Genomic DNA, 25,303 nt, shown 5'->3' on the forward strand with positions numbered 1-25,303 from the left:
GGACAGCCAAAGGGATAAAGGAACCTAGCAGAGGGTTAAGTGAGGTAAAATGTCAAAATAAAAAAGCCAGCTTGTGAAAAAAAGGAGGCTTCTGAATTACAACAGCCTGAGAAGACTTAATAGGAGCAGCTCGTCTACCACGTCTTCCCCCATAGTGCCTTTTGTAGGCAATGCCAAACTGAAAGCATTTCCAACACAGCAAATCAAAACCAAGAAAATCTAAAGGTACTACTGCTCAATGGAAGGAGTCTAAACAAAACCTCCACCCACTAGAAGCTCTCTTTACCCTAGAGAATGGGTGCGTCTGTGCGGTCGCTGAGACATGGTTTAAAGCCATGGAGAGCGCATCAACAGTGCTAGGTTATAATGCCTTCCCCACATTTAGGCCACCTACTTCACAGGCAGGGACTAAAGGTGGAGGTGTCTCTATTTACATCAAAGATAAATATATCAAGGCTAGTCAAACAGGACAATGCACTTGAGCTGCTCCATGTTCAAATCACCATAGGCAAAATCCAATATCACTTCCTTGCAAGCTACAAGTCCCCCTATATGACCCAGGAAACCCATACCATGTATTTAAACTTAGTAGAAACACTAACCATCCAACCCAATATCATATTCATGGGTGACTTTAATTACTTCACTATTAACTGGGAATCCTATACGACACCAAACGTACATGTACAGAGATTACTGGATTTTGTAAACACAAACTCCCTGGACAAAATAGTCAATACACCAACCAGGGGTACAACCATACTGGATCTGGTCCTCACTAACACGGGAGAGTGATGCACACCCCCTACTGTAATGCCTTCCATGCTAAGGTCAGACCACAAAACAGTCTCCTCTGAAGTAAAAATAAAACCCGGACGCTCAACTAAACCTGGAATATTCAGGAGCTATTCTAAGGCTAACCCCTCCTGCTTCTAAGTGAGAACCTGGCAAAATTTCAAGCCCCCATAAACCCCAAGAACACTGCTGTCTATGCAGAACTGTTAACAGAAACCCTGTACAAACATGTTAATAGCTGCATAGAGGCAGCTGTACCCACCATGAAGTAGTACAGAACTAACTCAAAAAAACAAGCCACCCTGGTGGAATCACAAAAATAAATAGGCTGTATAACAGGAGGAAGAAAATCACAACAAAAATTAGGAGGTGCAGCACCCAGCAGGATAAAAGCATACTCAAACTAAACGAACTCAGAGGACAAATAAAGTCTTCCAAAGCCATATCTGAGGTACGTTTGGCCTACCACGCCAAGGACAACCACAAAGTATTCTTTAGCTATGTCCGCAACCTCAAAGGCAGTACACAACTTTGTGCAGAGCTCATTATAAATGGAGCCACCTACACTGAGCCAGAAGACATAGTAAACCTCCTCGCTAAGTTCAGCTCCATCTTTACCCCGCTCCCGTCAACCTTCCCGCAGGAAATATAATCAAATATAACTCCCCCTACTATCAGGTCCTTAATGCTCTAAGACCAAGTACAATGCAGCAATGGGTCCAGGCAATATCCCACGATGCTTTATAAATAGCATGAAACATGACCTACAAGGGCCTCTGGAATTACTATAAGTGTAGCCTCCAAACAGGTTTCGTGCTGCATGAATGGAAAGGCAACAGTCATCCTCTGCACAAAGGTGGGCCATCTACAGTCCCTGGAAACTAGACACTCACAAGTCTCACTAGTCTTATATGTAAAGCCATGGAAAGAAGTATCATGGAACTGATAAACAGAGACATAGTAAACCTCCAGACACTGGACCCAACCGAGTTTGATTTCATCAAGGGCACATCATGCCTAGTCAATTGGTGGACTTCTTTGAGAAGGTCACCAAAGCAATGGATGAGGGAAAAATTGTTCACATTGTCTACCTTGACCTGGCCAAGGAATTTAACACAATACCCCACTCGAGCATTGTTGACAAACTCAAGAGGTAAAGTACAAACCAGTATGTCACCTGGTGGATACCAAACTGGCTCATAGACAGGACCCAGGAAGTTAGAATTGTGGAGTCCATCTCTACGAACAGGCCAGTCACAAGTGGAGCCCCTCAGGGATCAGTCCTTGGACCTCTCCTTTTTGGCATTTACTTCTCAGAAGTCAAGGCCAATGTCAGTGGCTGACTAAATTTGCAGATGATTGCAAATTAGCAGCTGTTACAGAATCTTACACTGACGCAAATATTCTCCAGGAGTAGCTGACACAAGACAAACAACTGGTTTCGGAACCATGGACTAAAACTAAATGCCAAGAAATGCATAAATAGTATCCTTTGGGAAGTCATCCATCCCTGGTAACTATCATACTGACAACACACTCCTTAGAGGTGACCCAGTAGTTAGGGACTTAGGGACACAGTAATCTAGCCTTTAACCACCATGTGTCTACAGTGGTGAAGAAATCATTTTATATTGCACAACATACAAACAAAGGTATGGCATCCAAGTCCAAAGAAGTCATTGTTCCTCTGTATTCGGCATTCATCAGATCACTGAGTACAATGTCCCCTTTGGTATGTACCCAACTAAGCATATCCAACAATTGGAATGTCCACAGAGGTTCCTCACTAAAAGAATACGGTGCTTAAGTAAAATATCCTATGCAGACCGCCTCAAGGCCCTATCCCTGTATTCCGTCTCCTACAGGCTTTTGAGGGGAGATCTATGCCTGGCATACAGGGCAATGTCAGACCCCATTCTGATGGACCCCCCTGCATATCCACAAAACACAGTACCAAAATTGCCCATTCTAAAGACTTAAACCTTGCCTGTGACATAAACAGGTCCTGCTGGAGAGATAGATATGTATCCCAGAGACTACCACATCTGTAGATTAGGCTCCCCTTCCATATGAAGCAGAGTGCCTCCTAAACCCAATTCAAGTGCAACTTGGACAACTGGATGGTAAACCGGAAATTCATCTCTGGTTTGGCACCTATGTCTCTAATGGACACAGGTAACTTGTAAATGGTTCATCTCCCATACCCCTGCTTATACTTACCAAGGGTATCAAAACTTGTCAGAGATTCGGGATGCATGGCTAAGCTTAAAAAGGCCCTTGTAGTTGTTAGCCAAGTAAACACCTATGAACCCTTCCTGTCTTTAGTGGCTTGACAAGGGTACCAGTTCCTCTGTAACTTAGGGATAAGGGACACAAAAATATATTTAAGGTCCTAAAAAGCTTTACCTTTTTCTTGAAGAGACAAACATAGCAGAGCACTCCCAAAGAGATTTTTGTGTCCTCAGGCAATGACTGCAAGCAAAGCCAAGAGTAATGCCTCATGACAAAACCAAATTCAGCAGCTATGGAAGAGGCATCAGCAGCATCATAGCTACATTTGATAGAGTGGGGAGCTATCTGAGATTTAGAACCCAACACAGAGTAGAAGACTGCTTCAAAATCAGGGAGGTCAGAAATAACCTGACAAGCCTGGGCAATCAAGGCCAGAGCATATCCAATCATGTGGGGTCTGGTAACTGATGGTACTAAAGGCCAAGGTGGAAGCAGTATAGACCTTCTTTCCAATTCTACCATCCTTATCCAAAGGCAGAAGCTGGGTAGAGGGCAAAAGCATAGAAGGCTTGTCAAAGGACCCTGACCCCACAGCAGAATCAGCAGAACATCACTTAGTAAGGAATTGGCAATCTTCAGGAGCCTTACAGAATCCGGTTTCTTTAAAGCAGGGGATTGAGAATCAGGAGTCTTAGAAGCAGCTATAAAGGTGTCTAACAAAGCAGCCAACACAGGAGGTTCTGTAGACTGTTTAGATATGTCCGCCTGAAGCAGCTCATACCTCTTCTGGATATCAGACACCTAAGAAGAATACCACAAATTATTCCATCATTATGGCTACTGTGCCTCCAAAAGACAACTCCTCAAAAGGAGACTCAAAACTAATGGACTCCTCCTCATCAGAGCCATAAGCCAAAGGAGAAGGCAACTGGTAAGAGTAAGACAGAGACTCTTTATCAGCCTCTGAAGCCTCACCTATGGAATCAGGTTCTCTAGACCTTTTGTCAGCCCTGACCAGTACTCAGCAGGTACTCACCCAGAGGACATGAGTGATCACTTACTCACCTATGTTATCAAATTCAAGAAAATCACCCCCCTTCTTACAACCATAAAAAAAATCAGGAATAATAATAAATTCAACGCCTCCATTTTTCAAACTGAACTTAAAGCCCACAACTGGACAATACTCAAGTCTCTTCCTCTTGAAGAGGCAGTTATCTACTTCAACACCACCTTCCTCAAGATTCTAGATTCCCATGCTCCAATACGGTCCATTAGAACTAAAACCAAAACCGCACCATGGCTCTCTAAGGAAACAAAATCCAAAATCCTATCTAGAAACAAGATGGGTCACATGGCACTCTAAAGACCCACACTCCCACCAAACCTTCCGCAACTTAGAAATGAAACTAAAAGAATGATCTTAAATGATAAAAAACTTCTTCTTCCACCTCCAACACAAACACCTTAATAATCCACAAAAATTCTGGGCAGGCTTAAACAAGCTCCTGCACCCAGGCCAGGCAACCACCCCCACTCCAACAACTTGCAAACAACAGTGCCCTGTAAACATTGCTAACACATTCAATAGTTTCTTCACAGAAACTATACAATCCCTGGCCACACAATTCAAACAACCAGCCCACTCCACTACCCATGCCAGCAGAATACTACAACTACATCAGATCATCTGTTTACCTTCAATCCAGTACCCATATCCTTTATAACATCTCTTCTTAAAAAACTAAAACCCACTAAGCTAGCAGCTGACCTTCTCCCAGCTGAGTTTCTGCAAAAAGCAGCTGAGGCCATTTCCTATCCCGTCTCCATAATCATAAACCGTACCTTGTCAGAAGCCTTCATCCCCTCCATATGGAAAATGTCCCACATTATTCCTCTCCATAAAGGTGGTAGCTCACTAGAGCTAACCAACTACAGACCTATAGCTATACTCTCACCCCTGGCCAAAATTATGGAAAAGTGTGTCCACAAACAACTGATGGAACACCTCATCAAAAATAAAATTCTAGCTAACTCCCAACATGGCTTCAGGCCAAATCACAGTACCACATCAGCACTACTATCCTTTTCTAATACCATCAATAACTTCAGAAACAATAATAAACTATCATCTGCTCTTTTCTTAGACCTCTCCAAGGCCTTTGATATGGTGAACCACATTCAACTCCTCCATACATTAAAAAAACTATCACTCAGCAATTCCACGCTGAAATGGTTCCAATCCTACCTGTCCAATAGGCAACAGGCTGTTCTATGGCAGGACAAATTATCTACATGCCTACCTGTTACACTTGGAGTTCCCCAAGGATCTATTCTTGGCCCTCTTCTCTTCACCATCTTTGTTAATGACCTGCCCACAATCACCCCCCATGCCACATGCATTCAATATGCAGATGATTAGACTATCATCAGCACTGCCTCCAACCTGGCAGACCTCACTGCTTCAACCCAAGATACCTTCAACGTAATAGAAAAATGGTTCTCAAGTCGACAACTAGTTCTCAACCCCAACAAAACAAAACTACTTACTTTCTCACCCACTAACAAGACTCTTCCCCCCACCTTCTCTATTACATCCTTCAATGGAATCACTATATCACCAGAAGCTCACACAAAGCTATTGGGTGTTACCATTGATAACTCCCTTAAATTTGACACCCATTTCAATCTTACCATCAAAACCGTCAATAAAAAGCTTGGCTCTCTATAAAGTAAAACACTTTCTCACTCCTCACGCTAAAATTACAATTGCCAGCACACACCTACTATCAACTCTTTTCTATGCCTCCCCCCTCTTTACAAACCTAAACAAGAACCCTTAACAAACTTGCTTCTTGTTACAATCACATAGCTAGATTTGCCACAAATTCCACCTTTAGAACGCACCACTGCACTAACTTGAAGCAACTAGGGTGGTTAGAGTTTTCCAGCCAACTCCATTTCAACCAACTCAAAACGGCTCACCAGATACTGTATCACCCAGAGAAAACACCAGCTCTGAAAAACATCATTCACCCCTATATTAACCTGCAATCTTTACGCTCCTCCAATAAGATCTTAGCTCAAACTACCAAAGCCAATAATTCTGCTGGGGATTCTCTATTCTCAAACTTTGTAGGTAAAATGTGGAACTCCCTACCGACCATGCTCACCTCAGAACCCTCACTCCTACAATTCAAAAAAAAGCTTAAACCCCATCTCAATACTCTCTGGCAATGTCCCTGTTCCAAACCTGATTAACCACGATCATTTACCCTTCTCTTACCTCACTATCCTTAACCCTTTTTAACAAGGCGCCTCGCCTTTGTAACTGACCTATGTTTTTTTTTTATATGCTGCTGTTTTTTTTTCCCAAGATGTGATGTATCTTTATATTGTATTTAGAACTCAACTATCTTCCTTTTTTTGCATTAACAATGTTCATATGTCTGTTATGTACTTGGAGCTTTTCTCCCCGGGCCTCCGCTGAAAATGGACATGTATCCAGTCGGACTCTCCCGGTTAACAAATGTAAAATAAATAAAAATAAATAAATTTTGTAAAGAGTGGCAAGTCCAAGGGAAGTAGGCATAGAAACACCTTGGAAAGGCTTCAGGGTCAATAAGCCATTAAAGAGGCCCTGAGTAAACTCTTGCCACTCCCTTTGAGAGTCCTTGGGATGGAGAGAAGAATGTTTAGTCTTCTGTATTTTCTTGGCAGGGATGTCAGCCCTAACAAAACACTAGAGATTCTGATCCCAGACAGGTTTCAATAAGAGTAACTGGAACCTCTTCCCTGACCAGAATCTGCAAAATCCCTCTAAAGCCCTCTGAGATAATCAACCATTCCGGCTTAATGTCCGGAGCAGGTGCCTGCAAAGCCTTACAAGACTTGTGAAAAGAAGCATCCATGCAGTGGATCCTGAAGTTGACACAGGATGACCTACAAAATTATCACCCCCTTCTAGACAAACATACGGTGAAGGCTGGACAGCTAAGAATCTGACAAAGAATGCTTGACCGCCTTCTTGCTTAACAGAAGTACGTCAGGTTTAATCAACTCCATCATGCTACCCTAGGCTAACTGTTTAAACCTCTGGTTCTCAAGATAGATGGCCAGGGGCAACTGGCTTCTAACAGTCTTAGGCGAAAATACCTTACAAATACTACAGGAGTTATGGTTGTGGGAAGTACCCTAACAAAAGAGGCACTGTTTGTGATGATACTTATGGGGAATCTGCCTCCCACACTGACATTTGGACGGAGCAGTGGTTTGAGCTGTCACCTCACAGCAAGAGGTTCTCCGGTTCGATTCTCGGCAGAGGTGTCTTCTGTGCAGAGTCTGCATGTCCTCCTTGTGTTCATGTGGGTTTTCCCCGGGTGCTCTGATTTCCTTCCACATTACAAAGACATGCGTCTGCAGCATTTCTCCCCAGGCCTCCACTGAAAATTGGCTCGTTCCAAGTCGGACTTTCCAGGTAAACAAATGTAAAATAAAATAGATAGATAAATGTTCTCTTCTTGGATGACATGATCTCCGGCTAATCAAACGAAAATAAGACCAATGGTAAAAGGAGAAAAGACCCCAAAAGGGCACTTATCTGACGGCTAGGTATTCAGCACAGTAAAAGGAGATCAGAACAATGAGCAATGATGGCGTTCAGAATGGAAGCAAAGAAGTTCTGGTTAACTGCATCCATACATCACCATTATGCCCTACTGCCTGTGTGGGTGCATATGTTTGATGTACATGCACATACAATATCTAAAGGCTTAAGGCTCTGGTACACCAGAAGGATGTTGGGCTACCCCTGGCAGGAGATCCCCAAAGGTTAAGAACACTGCAACAGGGAAACAGAAAGACATATTACCATAACAGTAGATGACCTACTGATCACTGTTGCAGTATTCCAAACAGTTAGGTTATCTTGCCAAATAACCATGATGTCAGGCTGGGGTACCACAGCCAAAATCTTCCACAGAGCCATAAGTCTGACAAAGTACATAAGTGGACATATGAGCATAAATCCTCAGACTGCCTCCAAGCCAGAAGAGGCCTGAGAGGCAAATTAAATTGGTCAGCTAAGAGGGGTGAGGCAGAAAAATAGTGATGTCCCTCAGTCCAGGAGAAAAAAGGGGATAAGAATCAGAAAAAGGAAGAAGCTAGCTGTTGCAGCATTCCAAAGCGTTGGGTGCTTCCCAGAACTTAAGATGAAAGAAGGGTGGTAGAATGCTGTAGAGAACTGTTCAGCAGACTTGAAAGTAATGACCTAGCAAAGGCAGCCCTGGATCTTGAATAAGCATCAGCTCTGTTGTCAACGGTAAGTAGAGATGACCAAGTTGCTGCTTCAAGAATGGTCAAAGAATTAATCCACTTGTAAAAAGCTCCAGAAGAGGCTACTGCTCTGGTAGAATGTGCTTTTGCTGGAAAGGTAAGGTGTTTGCTGTGCTGAGCACAGCAAAAGGCAATAGATTTTGAGATCAAAGTACCAGCAGATTATGTAGAAACCGGGTTCCCTAATTTTGAATTCTGGAATTAAACAAATAGGTGGTCTGATTGCAGATATCTTATTTATTTACATTTCTTACCGGGTAAATGTCCGAATGGGCTGAAACCCCACTTTCAGCAGAGACCCAGGGAGAAAAGCTCCATAAGTGAAAACAAAGTATTATAGTGTTTTAAAACTTATAAACACACAAAAAAGTTACACAAAGTAAATAAGAAGCAGGAAGTTTTACAAGGTAAATACAACAAGAAAAAATACAAGGTTACTAAAAACTAATTGAAAAAGAAACTAATATATAACTGTGCACTGAAATACATAAGTATGGCAGAAGGAATATAGCAAGTGTAATAGTAGCCGGAGCAAATGCTAGGGACAGAAACCCTGCACCTGGAGTAAATTAGACAGATTGGTAGTGAGAGACAATTAATAGCAATAAAATACAGTTAAAGAGTCTGAAACAGTCAAGTAAGGATCCTAGTCAGGATTAGAGCAAGGACAGAACCAATGATTGGTGAGGTATTGTCCGAGGCTTTGCTTGAATATGGCATTGTTATTAAGTTTGAGCAAATGCTGTGGCAATTGGTTCCAAAACCTGGAAATTTTGTTAGAATAGAACGAGTCACCAAAAAGTGTTTGTAGATTTGGTTACTATTAACAGAAGTTTATCTGAGTATCAAAGGTTAGTATTAGATTGAATTAAGTCTTTTAGAGCTAGACAGGAATCAGGTTTACAAAAAAATGTAATGGGCAAAGGTGAGCTGGTTTAATTGTAGCAAATTGGGTAGTTCAATCCAGTTGAGCTTTTTTAGGGCTAAGCAATGGTGCTCCCTATGGGGTAAGTTAGCTGCAAATTTGGCAATTTTATTATAGCATGACTCTAGCTGAGTGAGTTTGGCCTTTTGCAACTTAGTAAAGATTTGTGATGAGTACAGGAGAGTGGAGAGAAGAAATGATCTGGCTGAAGCTAGTCTAGAGGAACCTGTGAGATAGGATTTGGCTCTACAGAGTTGACCTAATTTTATATGAACTTTTTTTATAGTTATTGCTATGTGTTTGTCAGACTTCAGTTGACTGTCTAGTGTGACACCAAGAAGTTTGGTGTTATCGACTGATTCAATAGGAGTTTGGTTTGAGGATAGATGGTAAATGAAGGGTATTCGGATGCTGACCTATTTTTGGAGAATACCATGAGTTTAGTTTTTTTTTTTTTTGTTTTTTTTTTTTTTAGAATTGAGAATAAGCTCATTATCTGGCAAGTAGGTTTCCATGTCATGCAGTGCTTCTTGTGTTTTTTTTTTCTTGGAGTTCAAGGGAGGTAAGAGCTGAGCAGATAAGGGAGGTGTCACCTGCATATTGGATAATGGTAGTAGAATTAGTAGAGCTGTGCAGGGTATTAGTAAATATGGAAAAAAGAAGGCAAGTAAAACCTAAACAAAATCTGAGTGGTTCGTGGACATCAAGGGAATGAAGGATTCTTTCCCTTTGTTTTGTGGGTTAGGGAAAAAGGTGGGCAGGTTAATGGTCAGATTAAGTGACAGTTAGTTCACCATGTTGAGCATGGATGAGGGACTGGCCCTTAATGTCACCCTATCCTTCTGAAAAAATCAAGAGGAGTGAGATGAATAGCCATAAGGGCCTACAACTATGAGATTCTTCTGGCAGAGATGAAGGCTACCAGAACTGTTTTCAAAGTACAAAATTTGAGAGAAGCAGAAGCTGCCAGTTTCAAAGGAAGGTAAGACTAAATTCTTTCAGCAAAACGTTGGATCCCAAGCAATGTGGGCAGTTTTTCTATTGAGATTTTAGTTGCAGTACACATTTCAGGAAAGTACAGTTTTGTACCTACCATAAATGTAGATGTTCGAGTGCTAATACAGCTGAAGTCATAACAGATGGGTTCTCCTGCCGTCAGGCGGGTCCCTCGGTCGGCCAAATTCCAAAGTCTAGGTCCGGCGTCGGTTGTCGTCGCTTCTTCCCTGACGTCAGTGCGCCAGGGGTATAAAAGAACCAGCCAACGCCATTTTCTTCAGTTTTTCTTGCCCCAGATGTCAGGTGCCCCCAGAAGGAAGGCAATACATAAATTTGTGTAATAAAGCAATGCAATATAATCAAAATACAGTAGTTGCAAGCAAATGCACAATAAAAGAATACCCCAATCAGGTTGTATGAGGAGGTGTTAGCCAATAGGCCTGTCCCAAGAGGGGAATGAGGGAGGGAAACCTGGACTGCAGCTGTATTAGCACTCGAACATCTACATTTATGGTAGGTACAAAACTGTACTATGTTCATCGTGCATACAGCTGCAGTCATAACAGATGGGTAGAATCCCAAAGCTAAGAAAGGGGTGGTAGGCACTAGGTGGAACTAGGAGGAGCCAGAATGCCCTGCAAGACTGCAGTGGCAAAGCCTGCTCTAGTTTTGGAGTATAATGGTAGGTGGTAGTACTTGGAGAAGGTATGCACAGAACTCCAAGTGGCTGCTTCCAAAATATCTTTGGTAGGAACTCCTCTGAGGAAAGCTGCAGAGGTAGCTGTGGCCCTTGTGGAGTGAGATCTGATGCCTGCAGGTACAGTTTTACCATGAAAAGAGTAACAAAAGCGTATGCAGTGGGCTATCCATTTTGAGATTGTCTGTTTGGAAACTGGCTTCCCTTGAGCTCCTATAGCATAGGACACAAAGAGCTGTTATGATTTTCTGAAAGACTTTGTTCTGTCCAAATAATAACGCAGCTGTCTGTGGAAGTCCAAGGAATGTAGTAGTCTCTCCCCTTTGTTTTGAGGATTAGGGTAAAAGGTAGGTAAGTGTATAGCCTGATTCAAAGCTACCCTGGATACCACCTTTGGCATAAAGGACGGGTTGGTTTGTAAGGAAACTCTGTCCTGATGGAAGATGATAAAAGGCTGCACAGCCATGAGGGCTTGTAGTTCCGATACCCTACGAGCTGAGGTGATAGCCAGAAGGAAAGCTGTTTTCCAGGACAAATATTGCAAATCTGTTGAGGCAGCTGGCTCAAAAGGAGGCAAGGTCAGCTTTTCTAGAATGAAATTGAGATCCCAAGCAGGTATTGGTTGTTTCCTTGGGGGTTTTATATTCTTTGCCCCTCTGTGGAACTGTCTTAAGAGGGGGTGAGAGAATAAAGGTGGATCAGTGTTGTATTCTGCAGAAATGGCTGAGGCATGGATTTTGATGGAGGAGAATGAAAGTGCACTGCTTAGCAGCTCAGCTAGATACTGTAATATTTGAGGTAAATTCAGCTTTCCAGGATTCTGGCCCTTTTTCTCATTCCAGGCACAAAACTGTTTCCATTTTGCGGAGTAAGCTTTTCTAGTAGACGGCCCTCTGGCCTCCAAAATGACATCCTGCACCTCCTTGGAAAGTAGGGTCTGTTGTGATGTTAAGGAATCTTCCATGCGGCCAGATTGAGTGTTTTCAGCTGACTGTGAAGAGTTTTGAAGCTGTGCTGAGTCAGAAGAAGAGGCATTAGAGGTAGGGTCCATGGAGGTGAATGCGTCAGGCTCCTCAGGAGTGGGTACCAGTGCTGTCTTGGCCAGTCTGGAGCAATGAGAATCATCTTCGGTCTGTCTGCTCTGGTTTTTAATAGAACTTTGGGCAGCAGAGGAAGAGGTGGAAAGGCATAAACTGTCATTGTTGTCCAACTGAAAGAGAGAACGTCCACTCTCCAGGCCTGTGGATGGAAAGTCCTTGAGCAGAATTTTGTCAATTGGTGATTTTTGTGGGAGGCAAAGAGATCTATGTCTGGCCTTCCCCATGCTTGAATTATCTCTGTAAAAACTTGAGGATGCAACTTCCATTCGTGTGGATCTGTCATATTTCTGCTTAGGTTGTCTGCCAGCGTGTTTTCCTTGCCTGGCAAGTACTGTGCTTGAAGTTCGATTTGTAATTCCAGGGCCATGTTCCAAAGTGACATGGCCAGCCTGCATAGGGGGTATGAATGGGTTCCTCCCTGTTTGTTTATGTACCACATTACTGTGGTGTTGTCTGTCCTTATCAATAGTTGACCTGGATGCAGAAGGACTTTGAAAGCTATAATAGCATTTATTACTGCTAGCATTTCCTTTTGATTGAAGTGAAGGTGCTTTTCTTTTTGGGACCATTTGCCCTGAATGCACCAATCTGTCATGTGCGCCCCCCAGGCGTAGTCCGAGGCGTCTGTTGTGATGACTTGATTTGCTTGAGGCTTGCAGAATGGGAGACCTGTGTTTGTTTGGCATGCTTGAGCCCACCACAGAAATTCCTTTTGAAGACATGGAATTAGTGGTATTATTGTTTCCAAACTGTGGCTGTGTTGAGACCATAGGTTTTTCAGGTACCATTGAAGTTTCCTCATATGCAGCTTTGCACATGGGATTAGTAGGATGCAAGATGCCATGAATCCCAGAGCCTGCAGGATTTTCCTTGCAGTCAGCCTGGTGAAATTTGCTAGTTTTCTGAAGTATTGAGTTAGTTGCCCCTGCTTCTCTGGCGTGAGGTAGGCCATCTGGGTGTTTGTGTCCAAGTTGGCACCCAGGAAAATTATTTTCTGAGAGGGTATTAGCCTTGATTTCTTTTTGTTGACTGTGTATCCCAGAGAATTCAACAACATTATTACAAAAGCCAGATGTTTCAGAAGTATGTGCTTGCTGTCCGCTTGGATCAGGCAGTCGTCCAAATATGGGTATATTTGTATCCCTTGAAGTCCGCAGTAGGCAATTACTGATGCCAGGCATTTCGTGAATACTCTGGGCGCAGTAGATAAGCCAAAGGGCAACGCAGAGAATTGATAATGGGTTGAACCTGCAAGAAATCTGAGGTATCTTCTGCAATTTTGTCTGATTGGGACATGCAGGTATGCCACCTTGATGTCCAATGTTACCAGCCAAGACTCCTTGCCCAGCATGGGAAGAAGCTGCTGTAATGTGAGCATCTTGAATTTTGGTACGAGTAGAAATGTGTTTAGGATGGATAGGTCCAAAATAGGCCTCCAATCTTTTCCCTTCCTTGGTACCAGGAATAGTGTGGAATAAAAACCTTGACCTTGTTTGTGAGTAGGTACCTCTTGAATAGCTTTCATGTCCATGAGATCTGAAATTTGTCTTTGTGCCTCTGCCCTTTGATTGTGTGGCAGGTTTGGCATGCCTCTCATTTTTGGAAGGGTGTGGAAATGGAATCTATAGCCTCTGTTTATAATGTCCAGGATCCATTTGTCTTTTGTGACAATATGCCAATTTTTTGAAAATAATGCCAATTTTCCGCCTAAGGGTGCTGCCATTTGAGTCTTGCTTGGCATCCAAGGGGAAAGTCATTGGGCTTGCTTTCTGAATGGCTGCTAACTATCCTCACCACCTCTTTGTGTAGGAGCTTGCCATTGTATGCCCCTAAACGATCCTTGAGATTGCCCTCTGCCCCTCGGGCGCCTGTATCTACCTCTTTGGGGTCTGTCCGTGGCAGGAAAGGACCAATTTTTGGAAGGCCAATTTCTACTGAAACATGGAGGTTGTTCCTGTAGAAAATCTTTCACTGTTTGCATTGATTTAGCCTTTTCCTCCATTGTCTTTAATACCGCCTCAGCTTTAAAACCAAATAATATATCCTTTTGAAGAGGGGCATCTAGTAATTTAGCTTTGACATGATCTGGTAAGGTTTGCTCCTTGAGCCAGGCATATCTACGTATGACTGATCCTGTAACAGCAGCTCTACATGAGGCCTCTAGAGCATCAAAACCACACTGCAAGGTATGTTTACCCACTTGTTCTGCACTATGCATCAAATCCTGCAACTCCTTCAAGTCTGGTTGTTCAGGTTTTGACATTTTGCTTCTCAACTGTGATAACAGAAACTGTTGGTAATTTAGCATATGGAACTGGCAGTTTTAATGCCCTCATGGTTAAGGTGGCCGAGGTGTATACCTTTTTACCCCACCTTTCTAAGGATCTGGAATCTCTCTCGGAAGGTAATGGGTTTTTAGCAGTGGAGGCCTTAATTCCCTTGGGGCCCTGTGAGATAGTTTCTGGGTCAGCCGCATGGCTTTTGTATAAAAATTGGTGAGAGTCAGGAACCCGGTAGTACCTGTCAGGCTTGACTGGGGCTGGAGGTAAAGAATCCAGGTTAAGGCAGGCCTCCGAGTACACATCATCTAGTATGTCTAAGACAGGAGGTATAGCTAGAGGCCTGTGCTGAGGTAGCAAGAGAAAATCCCCAAGCCTTTTCTTGGAATCCGAGTACTCTTGGCCTTCCCAGTGGAAGTGTTCCCTTAAGGTATGCAAGGTTTCCCCAAATGAGTAATCCTCTGGGGAGGGAGACAGAGGGGATGGACTCCTCAGCATCAGAATCTTCAAAAGGGGAGTAAGAATGTTCCTGTTCATCAGAGTGCTCTGAAATAATGGAGGCCTGGTCAGAGGAGGGGGATTCTTCCTCCACTCTGGGCCTTTTGTCCGGGGGGGTTGAGAACCCCTGATAAGAGTAATCAAATCCTCAGCCATTTTAAGCATCTGTTTTTTAGGCATGGGGCCTGGAGAAGGGCCCTGTGGAGCTTGTCTCTTAGAATGCATGGCTGCTTTAGACTTAGTGAAAGCCTTGATAGAAAAAGAAGAGGAAGGTCTGAAGACACCTTGAGAGGAGGCAGATCTGTCTACATTTTGAGATTCACCACCAAGAGTGGCTTCGGTATCTGTAGTCGGAGTGTGGGCCGAGGAGCCTGCGACCTCGGGCACAGAAGACACCGCCAATGAAGTGTCGTCGGTAGGCAGGGGCTGCGTAGGTGCCTCGCTGAGAACCGGACCACCTGTAGTCGGCTTTGGCGTGGTGTCGGTAGAGGCCGTGGACTTCGTGTGTCGGTCCTTATCTTTGCGTTTTTTAGACAAAACTGGAGTCGGAGTATCCGACGACATAATATAGTTACATTTTTTGCCAAAATAGTGCTGGGCGAACTCCGCCCGACACTTAATGGTGCGTTTGTTGAATGTAGCACAAAAACGACAGACCGAGACGTCGTGGTCTGGGCCTAAGCAAGGAATGCAGAGGGAATGAAAATCCTTATGCGGTATTTGCTTCCCACAAGAAATACAATTATTAACTTTGTCTGACATCGGTCTGAGGCAAGAAAAGTTTCCCCAACAGGGTACTTAGCTTTAAAGAAGACTTCAGTTGCAAAATTTTCGTAATTTCAGGAGCTGGCCGACCGGCACTTGCTAACTGCTTCTGCTTTGGGCACCGCGCGGCAAGAAAGACTGAAGAAAATGGCGTTGGCTGGTTCTTTTATACCCCTGGCGCACTGACGTCAGTGAAGAAGCGACGACAACCGACGCCAGACCTAGACTTTGGAATTCGGCCGACCGAGGACCCGCCTGACGGCAGGAGAACCCATCTGTTATGACTGCAGCTGTATGCACGATGAACATCATGATGTTATGCAAACATACATAAGTAGATAAATCAAAACAGTAGTTGCAAGCAAATACACCATAAAGGAATACCCCAAAGAGGTTGTATGTTAAAGGTGTTTGGCATAAGCCCTGTCCTAAGAGGGGATGGAGGGAGGGTAACCTGGACTGCAGCTGTATGCGCACTCGAACACCTACATTTATGGTAGGTACAAAACTGTACTATGTTCATCGTGCATACAGCTGCAGTCATCACACTTGGGTAGAATCCCAAAGCTAAGTAAGGGTGGCTGGTACTAAGCGGAATTAGGAGGGGCTAGAATGCCCTGCAGGACTGCTGTGGCAAAGCCCGCTCTAGATTTTGAGTATAGTGGAAGGTGGTAGTGCTTGGAGAAAGTGTGCACTGAATTCCAAGTAGCTGCTTCCAAAATGTCCTTGGTAGGGACCCCCCTGAGGAAAGCTGCTGAGGTAGCTGTAGCCCCGGTGGAGTAGGATCTGATGTATACAGGCACTGATTTTCCATTAAATGAATAACAAAAGCATATGCAGTGAGCTATCCATTTTGAAATAATCTGTTTGGAAATAGCCTTTCCTTGAGCACCTGTAGCATAGGACACAAAGAGCTGCTCAGATTTTCTGAATGACTTTATTCTGTCCAAGTAATAATGAAGTTGCCTGTGAATGTCCAAGGAATGTAGTAGCCTCTCTCCTTTGTTCTGTGGATTTGGATAAAAGGTAGGTAAATGAATAGTCTGATTCAAAGCCACACTGGATACTACCTTTGGCATGAAGGTAGGGTTGGTTCGTAAGGAAACCCTGTCCTGATGGAAAATGATGAATGGTTGCACAGCCATGAGGGCCTGTAGCTCTGAAACCCTGCGTGCTGAGGTAATAGCCAGAAGGAAGGCTGTTTTCCATGACAAGTATTGTAGATCTGCTGTAGCAGCTGGCTCAAAAGGAGGCAGTGTCAGCTTCTCCAATACGAAGTTGAGGTCCCAAGCTGGAGCTGATGGTTTCCGTGGGGGTTGTATATTTTTTGCCCCTCTGAGGAGCTGCCTTAAAAGAGGATGTGAGAATAAAGGAGGATCCGTATTGTACTGTGCTGAAATGGCTGAAGCGTGGATCTTGATGGAAGAGAAGGAAAGGCCACTGTTTAACATCTCAGCTAGGTACTGTAAAATCTGAGGTATATTTATTACCCAAGGATTCTGACCCTTAGCTTGATTCCAGGAACAAAATCGTTTCCATTTGGCGGACTAAGTTTTTCTAGTAGAGGGTCTCCTGGCCTCCAAGATGACATCCTGTACCTCCTTGGAGAGGAGGGTCTGTTGGCAAATTAAGGTATTCTCCATGCAGCTAGATTTAGAGTTCTGAGCTGGCTGTGAAGGGTCTTGTAATTGTGCTGGGACAAAAGAAGAGGAACTTGAGGAAGGATCCATGGTGGTGAGTGTGACAGGCTCTTTAGGAGAGGATACCAGTGCTGTCGTGGCCAGTCTGGAGCAATGAGAATCATTTGTGGCCTCTCTGCTCCGGTTTTTAATAGGACTTTGGCCAGTAGAGGTAGAAGTGGGAAGGCATAGACTGTCAATGTTGTCCAATTGAAAGAGAGTGCGTCCACTTTCCAGGCCTGTGGATGATAGGTCCTTAAGCAGAATTTCTCCAACTGGTAATTTCTGTGGTAGCAAATAGATCTAGGTCTGGCTGTCCCCATGTCTGAGTTATCTTTGAGAAGACTTGAGGATGCAACTTCCATTCGTGTGGGTCTGTCATATTTCTGCTTAAGTTGTCTGCCAGTGTGTTTTCCTTCCCTGGCAGGAATTGTGCCTGTAGTTGAATTTGTAATTCCAGTGCTGTGTTCCACAGGGTCATGGCTTGCCTGCACAGGGGGTATGAATGCGTTCCCCCGGTTTGTTTATGCACCACATGACTGTGGTGTTGTCTGTCCTTATTAATAGCTGGCCTGGATGCAGTAGGTCTTTGAAGGTCATAAGAGCATTTTGCACGGCTAGCATCTCCTCCTTTTGGTTGATGTGTAGGTGCATCTCTTTTTGGGACCATTTTCCCTGAATGCACTGACCTGCCATGTGTGCTCCCCAGGCATAGTCTGAGGCATCTGTTGTGATGATTTGAGTTGCTTGTGGTAAGCAGAAAAGAAGACCCGTGTTTCTTTGGCATGCTTGAGCCCACCACAAAAATTCCTTTTGAAGGCATGGAATGAGTGGTATAACTGTTTCCAAGCTGTAGCTGTGTTGAGACCATAAGTTTTTTAGGTACCATTGTAGTTTTCTCATATGCAGCTTTGCAAATGGTATTAGTAGGATGCAAGATGCCATGAACCCCAGAGCCTGCAGGATTTTCCTTGCAGTTAGCCTGGTTAAAGTTGCCATTCTGTTGAAGTATTGAGACAGTAGCCCTTGTTTGTCTGGCGTGAGGTAGGCCATCTGGGTCGCTGTGTTTAAGCTGGCACCCAGGAAAATTATCTGTTGAGAAGGTATTAGTTTTGACTTCTTTTTGTTCACTGTGTACCCCATGCAGTTTAACAGTTTTATTACAAACGCCAGATGTTGCAATAGAATGTCCTTGCTGTCTGCTTAGATCAGGCAGTCGTCCAGAGATGGGTAGATTTGGATTCCTCGCTGTCTGCAGAAGGCAATTACTGATGCCAGGCATTTCGTAAACACTCTGGGCGCAGTAGATAAGGCAAAGGGCAATGCAGAGAATTGGTAATTGGTTGAACCTGCAAGAAATCTGAGGTATCTTCTGCAATCTTGTCTGATAGGGACATGCAGGTATGTGTCCTTGAGGTCCAACATTACCAGCCAAGACTCCTTGCCCAGCATGGGAAGAAGCTGCTGTAATGTGAGCATCTTGAATTTTGGTACCTCTAGATATGTGTTTAGAATAGATAGGTCTAAGATGGGTCTCCAATCTTTGTCCTTCCTTGGTACCAGAAATAGTCTTGAATAAAAACCTTGACCTTGTTCTTTTGCAGGTACCTCTTGAATTGCTGTCATATCCATGAGAGCGGAAATTTGCCTTTGTGCCTTTGCCCTTTGATTTTGTGGCAGGTTTGGCATGCCTCTCATTTTTGGAAGGGTGTGGAACCTGTAGCCTCTGTCTATAATATCCAGAATCCATTTGTCCTTTGTAACAATGTGCCAGTTTTTTGAAAATAAGGCCAGTTTTCCGCCCAAACGTAGCTTTGTTTGGCAGGCATAGGGGAAAGTCATTGCGTCTGTTTTCTAAATGACTGTGGTCTATCTTCTCCACCTCTTGGGGCTGGTGCTTGCCACTGTCTAGCTCTGTAAGATCCTTGAGGTTGCCCTCTACCCCTTGGGCATCTTATCTGCCCCTTTGGGGTCTGTCCGTGGCTGGAAAGGACCAATTTTTTGAAGGCCAGTTTCTGCTGAAGCGTGGATGCTGCACCTGCAAGAAATCTTTAACTGTTTGCATAGATTTCGCTTTTTCCTCAATTTTCTTTAGTACCTCCTCAGCTTTAACACCGAACAATACATCTTTTTGTAGTGGTGCATCTAATAACTTTGCTTTGACATGATCGGGTAAGGTTTGCTCTTTGAGCCAAGCATGTCTACGTATGACAGACCCCGTGACAGCAGCTCTACATGAGGCCTCTGAAGCATCAAAACCACACTGCAAGGTATGTTTCCCCACTTGTTCTGCTCCATGCAACAAATCCTGCAACTCTTTCAAGTCTGGTTGTTCTGTTTGCGTCATTTTGCTTTTCAGCTGAGATAGCAAGAACTGTTGGTATTTTAACATATGAAATTGACAGTTTAATGCCCTCATGGTTAAAGTGGCTGATGTATACACCTTTTTCCACCACCTTTCTAATGCTCTGGAATCTCTCTCTGAAGGTAAAGGGTTTTTAGCAGTAAACCCGGTAATATCTGTCTGGTTTAACAGGGGCTGGAGGTAATGAGTCTGGATTAAGACTGGCTTCTGCGTACCCATCATCCAAAATATCTAAGACAGGAGGAATAGCCAGGGGCCTATGCTGGGGAAGCAGTAGAAATTCCCTGAGCCTTTTCTTGGAATCTGAGTAATCTTGGCCTTCCCAGTGGAAGTGCTCTCTCAATGTATGCAGGGTTTCCCCAAAAGAGTAGTCCTCAGGGGGGGAGACCGAGGGAATAGACTCCTCAGCATCAGAGTCTTCAAATGGGGAATAGGCGTAATCCTGGTCCTCAGAATGGTCTGAGGTAATAGAAGCCTGGTCTGAGGAAGGGTAGTCTTCCTCCAACCTGGGTCTTTTGTCTGAGGGGGGTTGAGAACCCCTGATGAGAGTAATCAAATCCTCAGTCATTTTAAGCATCTGTTTCTTAGGCATGGGGCCTTGAGAGGGGGTCTGAGGACCCTGTTTTTTAATTTTCATTGCAGCTTTAGATTTAGTGAACAATTTAAAAGAGGAGGTGGTAGGCCTGAAAACGCCTTCAGAAATGGCAGGCCTCGCTAAATTTTCGGTTTCCCCGCCAAGAGTGGCGTCGGTATCTGCAGTGGGAATGCAGACCGAGGATCCTGCGACTTTGGGTACTGAAGTCGCCGGTAAAATAGTTTCATCGGTAGTCAGGGGCTGCGTAGGCGCCTCGCTGAGAACCGGTAGTTGGCCTAAGCGTGATCTCAGTACTCGGTGCAGGCCTCGGATGTCTGTCCTTATCCTTGCGTCTTTTGCCTAAAACTGGCGTTGGTGCATCCGACGACATGATATAATTAAATTTTTTGCCAAAATAATGAAGGGCGAACTCCGCCAGGCACTTAACAGTGCGCTTGTTAAACCTAGCACAAAAACGGCAGGCCGAGACGTCGTGGTCTGGCCCTAAGCAAGGTATACAGTAAGAGTGAAAATCCTTATGCGGTATTTGCTTCCCACAAGAAATGCAATTATTAACTTTGTCTGACATCGGTCTGAGGCAAGAAAAGTTTCCCCAACGGGGTACTTAGCTTTAAAGAAGACTTCGGCTGAAATACTGTTCGTAAATCTCAGGAGCTGGCCGACCGGCACTTGCGAACTGCTTCTGCTTTGGGCACCGCGCGGCAAGAAAGACTGAAGAAAATGGCGTCGGCTGCCTCTTTTATACCCCTGCCGCACTGACGTCAGGGAAGAAGTGACGACAACCGACGCCGGACCTAGACTTTGGAATTCGGCCGACCGAGGACCCGCCTGACGGCAGGATAACCCAAGTGTGATGACTGCAGCTGTATGCACGATGAACATCTGTACTATGTTCATCGTGTTACCCTGCTGCAGTCATCACACTTGGGTTGAATCCCAAAGCTAAGGATGGGCGGTGGAGTTAAACAGGGTTTGAAGAAGCTAGTAGGCCCTGCAAAACTTCAGTGGCAAAGCCAGCTCTAGTCTTAGAGTATAGAGGCAAGTGATAGTGTTTGGTGAAGGTGTGCACTGAACTCCAAGTTGCAGTTTCCAGAATATCCTTGGTTGGCACCCCCCTGAGAAAGGCTGTAGATGTAGCTGTAGCCCTGGTGGAGTGGGACCTAATGCTAGCAGGAACCGGTTTCCCATGATGAGTGTAGCAGAAACATATACAATGTCCTATCCATTTTGAAATGGTCTGTTTTGAGATAGGTTTTCCTTGTGATGCTGTAGCATAGGATACAAAGAGCTGGTCAGATTTTCTGAAAGCCTTAGTTTTATCCAAGTAGTAATGTAGTTGCCTGTGAATGTCCAAGGAGTGCAGGAGTCTTCCTCCTTTGTTCTGGGGGTTTGGGAAAAAGGTGGGTAAATGAATGGTTTGGTTTAGGGCCACACTTGATACCACCTTTGGCATAAAGGAAGGGTTAGTTTGTAGAGAGACTCTTGTCTTGATGGAAAATGATGAAAGGCTCCACTGCCATTAGTGCCTGTAGCTCTGAGACTCTTCTAGCTGAAGTAATTGCTAGCAGCAGCACAGTTTTCCATGATAGAAACTTTAAATCAGCTGAGAAATCTGGTTCAAAAGGCGGCAGTGTAAGCTTTTCCAGAACAAAGTTGAGATCCCAAGTTGGTTTTGGTGCTCTCCTGGGCGGTCTTATGTTCTTGGCCCCTCTGAGGTACTGTCTTAGGAGTGGATGTGAAAATAAAGGAGGATCCGTGTTGTAGTGAGCTGAAATCGCTGAGGCGTGGATCTTAACAGATGAAAAGGAAAGTCCTTTGTGCAACATCTCAGTTAAATATAGTAGAATCTGAGGAATGTCTGGATCAAGGGGATTTTGGCCTTTAGCCTGGTTCCAGGCGCAAAATCTTTTCCACTTGTCTGAATAGGCTTTCCTGGTGCTGGGCCTCCTGGCCTCCAGAATAACATCCATAACAGCTTTAGATAGAGGAGTTGGCTGGTTGTTTAGGTGATTTGCTATGCAGCCAGATTTAAAGTCTTGAGCTGGCTGTGTAGAATCTGACTGTCTTGCTGGGTGAGCAGGTGAGGAATTTGTGATAAAATCCATGATGGGCCGTGGGCCATGTTCCTTAGTATTGGATACCAGTGCTGGCATGGCCAGTCTGGAGCAATGAGTATCATTTGTGGCCTCTCTAATCTGACTTTCAGCAGCACCTTTGCTAGAAGAGGCAGTGGAGGGAAGACCTACACTATCAATGTTTTCCAACTGAATGTGAGGGCGTCCACTTTCCAAGCTTGTGGGTGGTATGTCCTTGTGCAAAATTTTTGAAGTTGGTAGTTTTGGGGGTTGGCAAACAGATATATGTCTGGGCGTCCCCATTTTTGTGTTATTGCAAATACTTGTGGATCCAGTTTCCACTCGTGGGGATCCATGATGTTTCTGCTCAGGTCGTCTGCCAATGTGTTTTTCTTTCCTGGCAGGAATTGTGCTTGTAATTGAACTTGATAAGTCAGTGCTGTGTTCCACAAGGTCATTGCTTGCCTGCCTAGAGGGTAGGAGTGTGTACCCCCTTGCTTATGTACCACATTACTGTGGTATTATCTGTATTTATTATTAGTTGTCCTGGGTGTAAGAGGTCCTTGAAAGCTATTAGGGCATTCTGTACAGCTAGCATTTCTTTTTGATTGATATGCAGATACCTTTGATCTGTAGTCCATTTGCCTTGAATGCACTGTCCTGCCATGTGTGCTCCCCAGGCATAGTCCGATCCATCTGTTATAGTTTGCCTGGCTGTGGGTAAGGTAAAAGGCTGACCCTTGTTGAGGTGACATGCCTGTGCCCACCATAGAAATTCCTGTTGAAGGCAGGGAATGAGTGGTATCATTGTTTCCAAGCTGTGGCTGTGTTGAGTCCGTACACTTTTCAGGTACCATTGTAATTTCCTCATATGCAGTTTTGCAAATGGTATTAATAGTATGCAAGATGCCATGAATCCCAAGGCCTGCAGAATTTTTCTTGCAGGGAGTTGGGTTCTTTGTTGCCATTATTTTGAAGTACTGAGTCAGTTGTTGCTTGTCTGGCGTGAGATAAGCCATCTGGGCTGTTGGATTCAAGCTGGCACCCAAAAATATTATGTTCTGTGAGGACACTAGTTTTGATTTATTTTCGTTTACTGTGTATCCTAGGCAACTTAGAAGGTGTTTGACAAACGCCAAATGTTGTAAAAGAATGCCCTTGCTTTCTGTTTGAATAAGGCAGTCGTGTATATTTGAATTCCTCTTTGTCTGCAGTATGCAATTACTGGTGCCAGGCATTTTGTGAAGACCCTGGGCGCAGTAGATAAGCCAAAGGGCAGTGCAGAGAATTGATAATGGGTTGAACCTGCAATGAAACGGAGGTATCTTCTGCAATTTTGTCTGATAGGGACATGCAGGTATGCCTCCTTGAGGTCCAACGTTACTAGCCAAGCCTTCTTGCCCAACATGGGAAGAAGCTGCTGTAGTGTTAGCATCTTGAATTTGGGTACTAGCAAATAGGTGTTTAGAACTGAAAGGTCCAGAATGGGTTTCCATGCTTTGTCCTTTCCGAGGACTAGAAAGAGTCTTGAGTAAAATCCTTGTCCTTGCTCCTGTGTAGGTACCTCTTGAATGGCTCTCATGTCCATGAGAGCTGCAATTTGTTTTTGTGCCTCTGCCCATTAACTTGGTGGCAGGTTTGGCATTCCTTTTATCCTTGGTAAGGTGTGAAAATGGAATCTGTAGCCTTGTGAGAATGTCTAGGACCCATTTGTCTTTTGTGATGATGTGCCAGTTGTCTGCAAAAAGTGCTAGTTTTCCTCCCAAGGGAGCTGCCAAGAGAGATTTGCTTGGCAGTTTGAGGGTTAAGTCATTAGTGTTTGTCTTCTGGTAGCTTGGGGCCTGTCTTCTCCTCCTTTCTGGGTAGCGGCACCCCATTGGCGAGGTTTGTAAGGGCCTTGCGACTGACCTCTGTCCCTTGGGCGTCTGTATTTGCCCCTCTGTGGTCTGTCAGAAGCTGGAAAGGACCAATTTTTTGTTGGCCAATTTCTGCTGAAACGAGGGGGTTGTACCTGTAAAAAAATCCTTGACCATCTGCATAGACTTTGCCTTATCCTCCATTTTCTTTAAAACCTCTTCTGCTTTGACACCAAATAAGACATCCTGCTGTAAAGGTGCATCCAATAATTTTGCTTTACCATGATCAGGCAGGGCTTGTTCTTTTAACCAAGCATGCCTGCGTATGAAAGACCCAGTCACAGCTGCTCTACAGGAAGCTTCCAATGAAACAAATCCACATTGTAAAGTATGTTTCCCCACCTGTTCAGCTGCATGCAACAGATCCTGCGTTTCCTTGAATTCAGACTGTTCAGAATGCGTGCTCATCTTTTGTTTTGAGACATTAGGAATTGCTGATATTTCAGCATGTGAAACTGACAATTTAATGCTCTCATAGCTAGAGTAGCTAAGGTGTATACCTTCTTTCCCCACCTATCTAGTGCTCTGGAGTCCCTTTCAGAGGGTACAGGATTTTTAGCCATGGAAGCCTTAGCCCCTTTGGGACCCTAGGAAATTGTTTCTGGGTCAGCAACAGGGCTTTTATAAAGGAATTTGTGAGAGTCAGGTACTCTGTAGTATCTGTCTGGTTTGGCTGGAGCAGGAGGTAGAGAGTCTGGATTTAGACTAGTTTCTAAGTAAACATCATCAACAATGTCTAAAACTGGAGGGATAGCAAGTGGTCTGTGCTGGGGAAGTAAAAGGAAATCTCAGAGCGTTTTCTTTGAATCAGAGTAGTCCTGGCCTTCCCAGTGGAAATGTTCCCTCGTGGTATATAAGGTTTCCCCAAAGGAATAGTCTTCAGGGGGAGATGCTGAGGGGATAAAGTCTTCAGCATCAGAGTCTTCATAAGGGTCTTCATAAGGGGGAAAGGAGTAATCCTAAAATTGAAACCCGGTCAGAAGAAGCATAATCCTCCTCTTGTCTTGACCTTTTATCTGGAGGGGGATGGGAACCCCTGATTAGGGTAATCT

General features: G+C 44.3%; 1 protein-coding gene across 2 annotated transcripts in view; it reads right to left on the reverse strand.

Moving 5' to 3' along the window:
- Positions 1–25,303, reverse strand: part of NCOA6 (nuclear receptor coactivator 6) — a 1,393,760-nt gene that overhangs the window by 1,136,418 nt on the left and 232,039 nt on the right. The window lies entirely within an intron of this gene.

The sequence above is a fragment of the Protopterus annectens genome, chromosome 12.part0 (genome assembly GCF_019279795.1).
Source record: "Protopterus annectens isolate FY-2018-M chromosome 12.part0, PAN1.0, whole genome shotgun sequence".
Taxonomy (NCBI): domain Eukaryota; kingdom Metazoa; phylum Chordata; order Ceratodontiformes; family Protopteridae; genus Protopterus; species Protopterus annectens.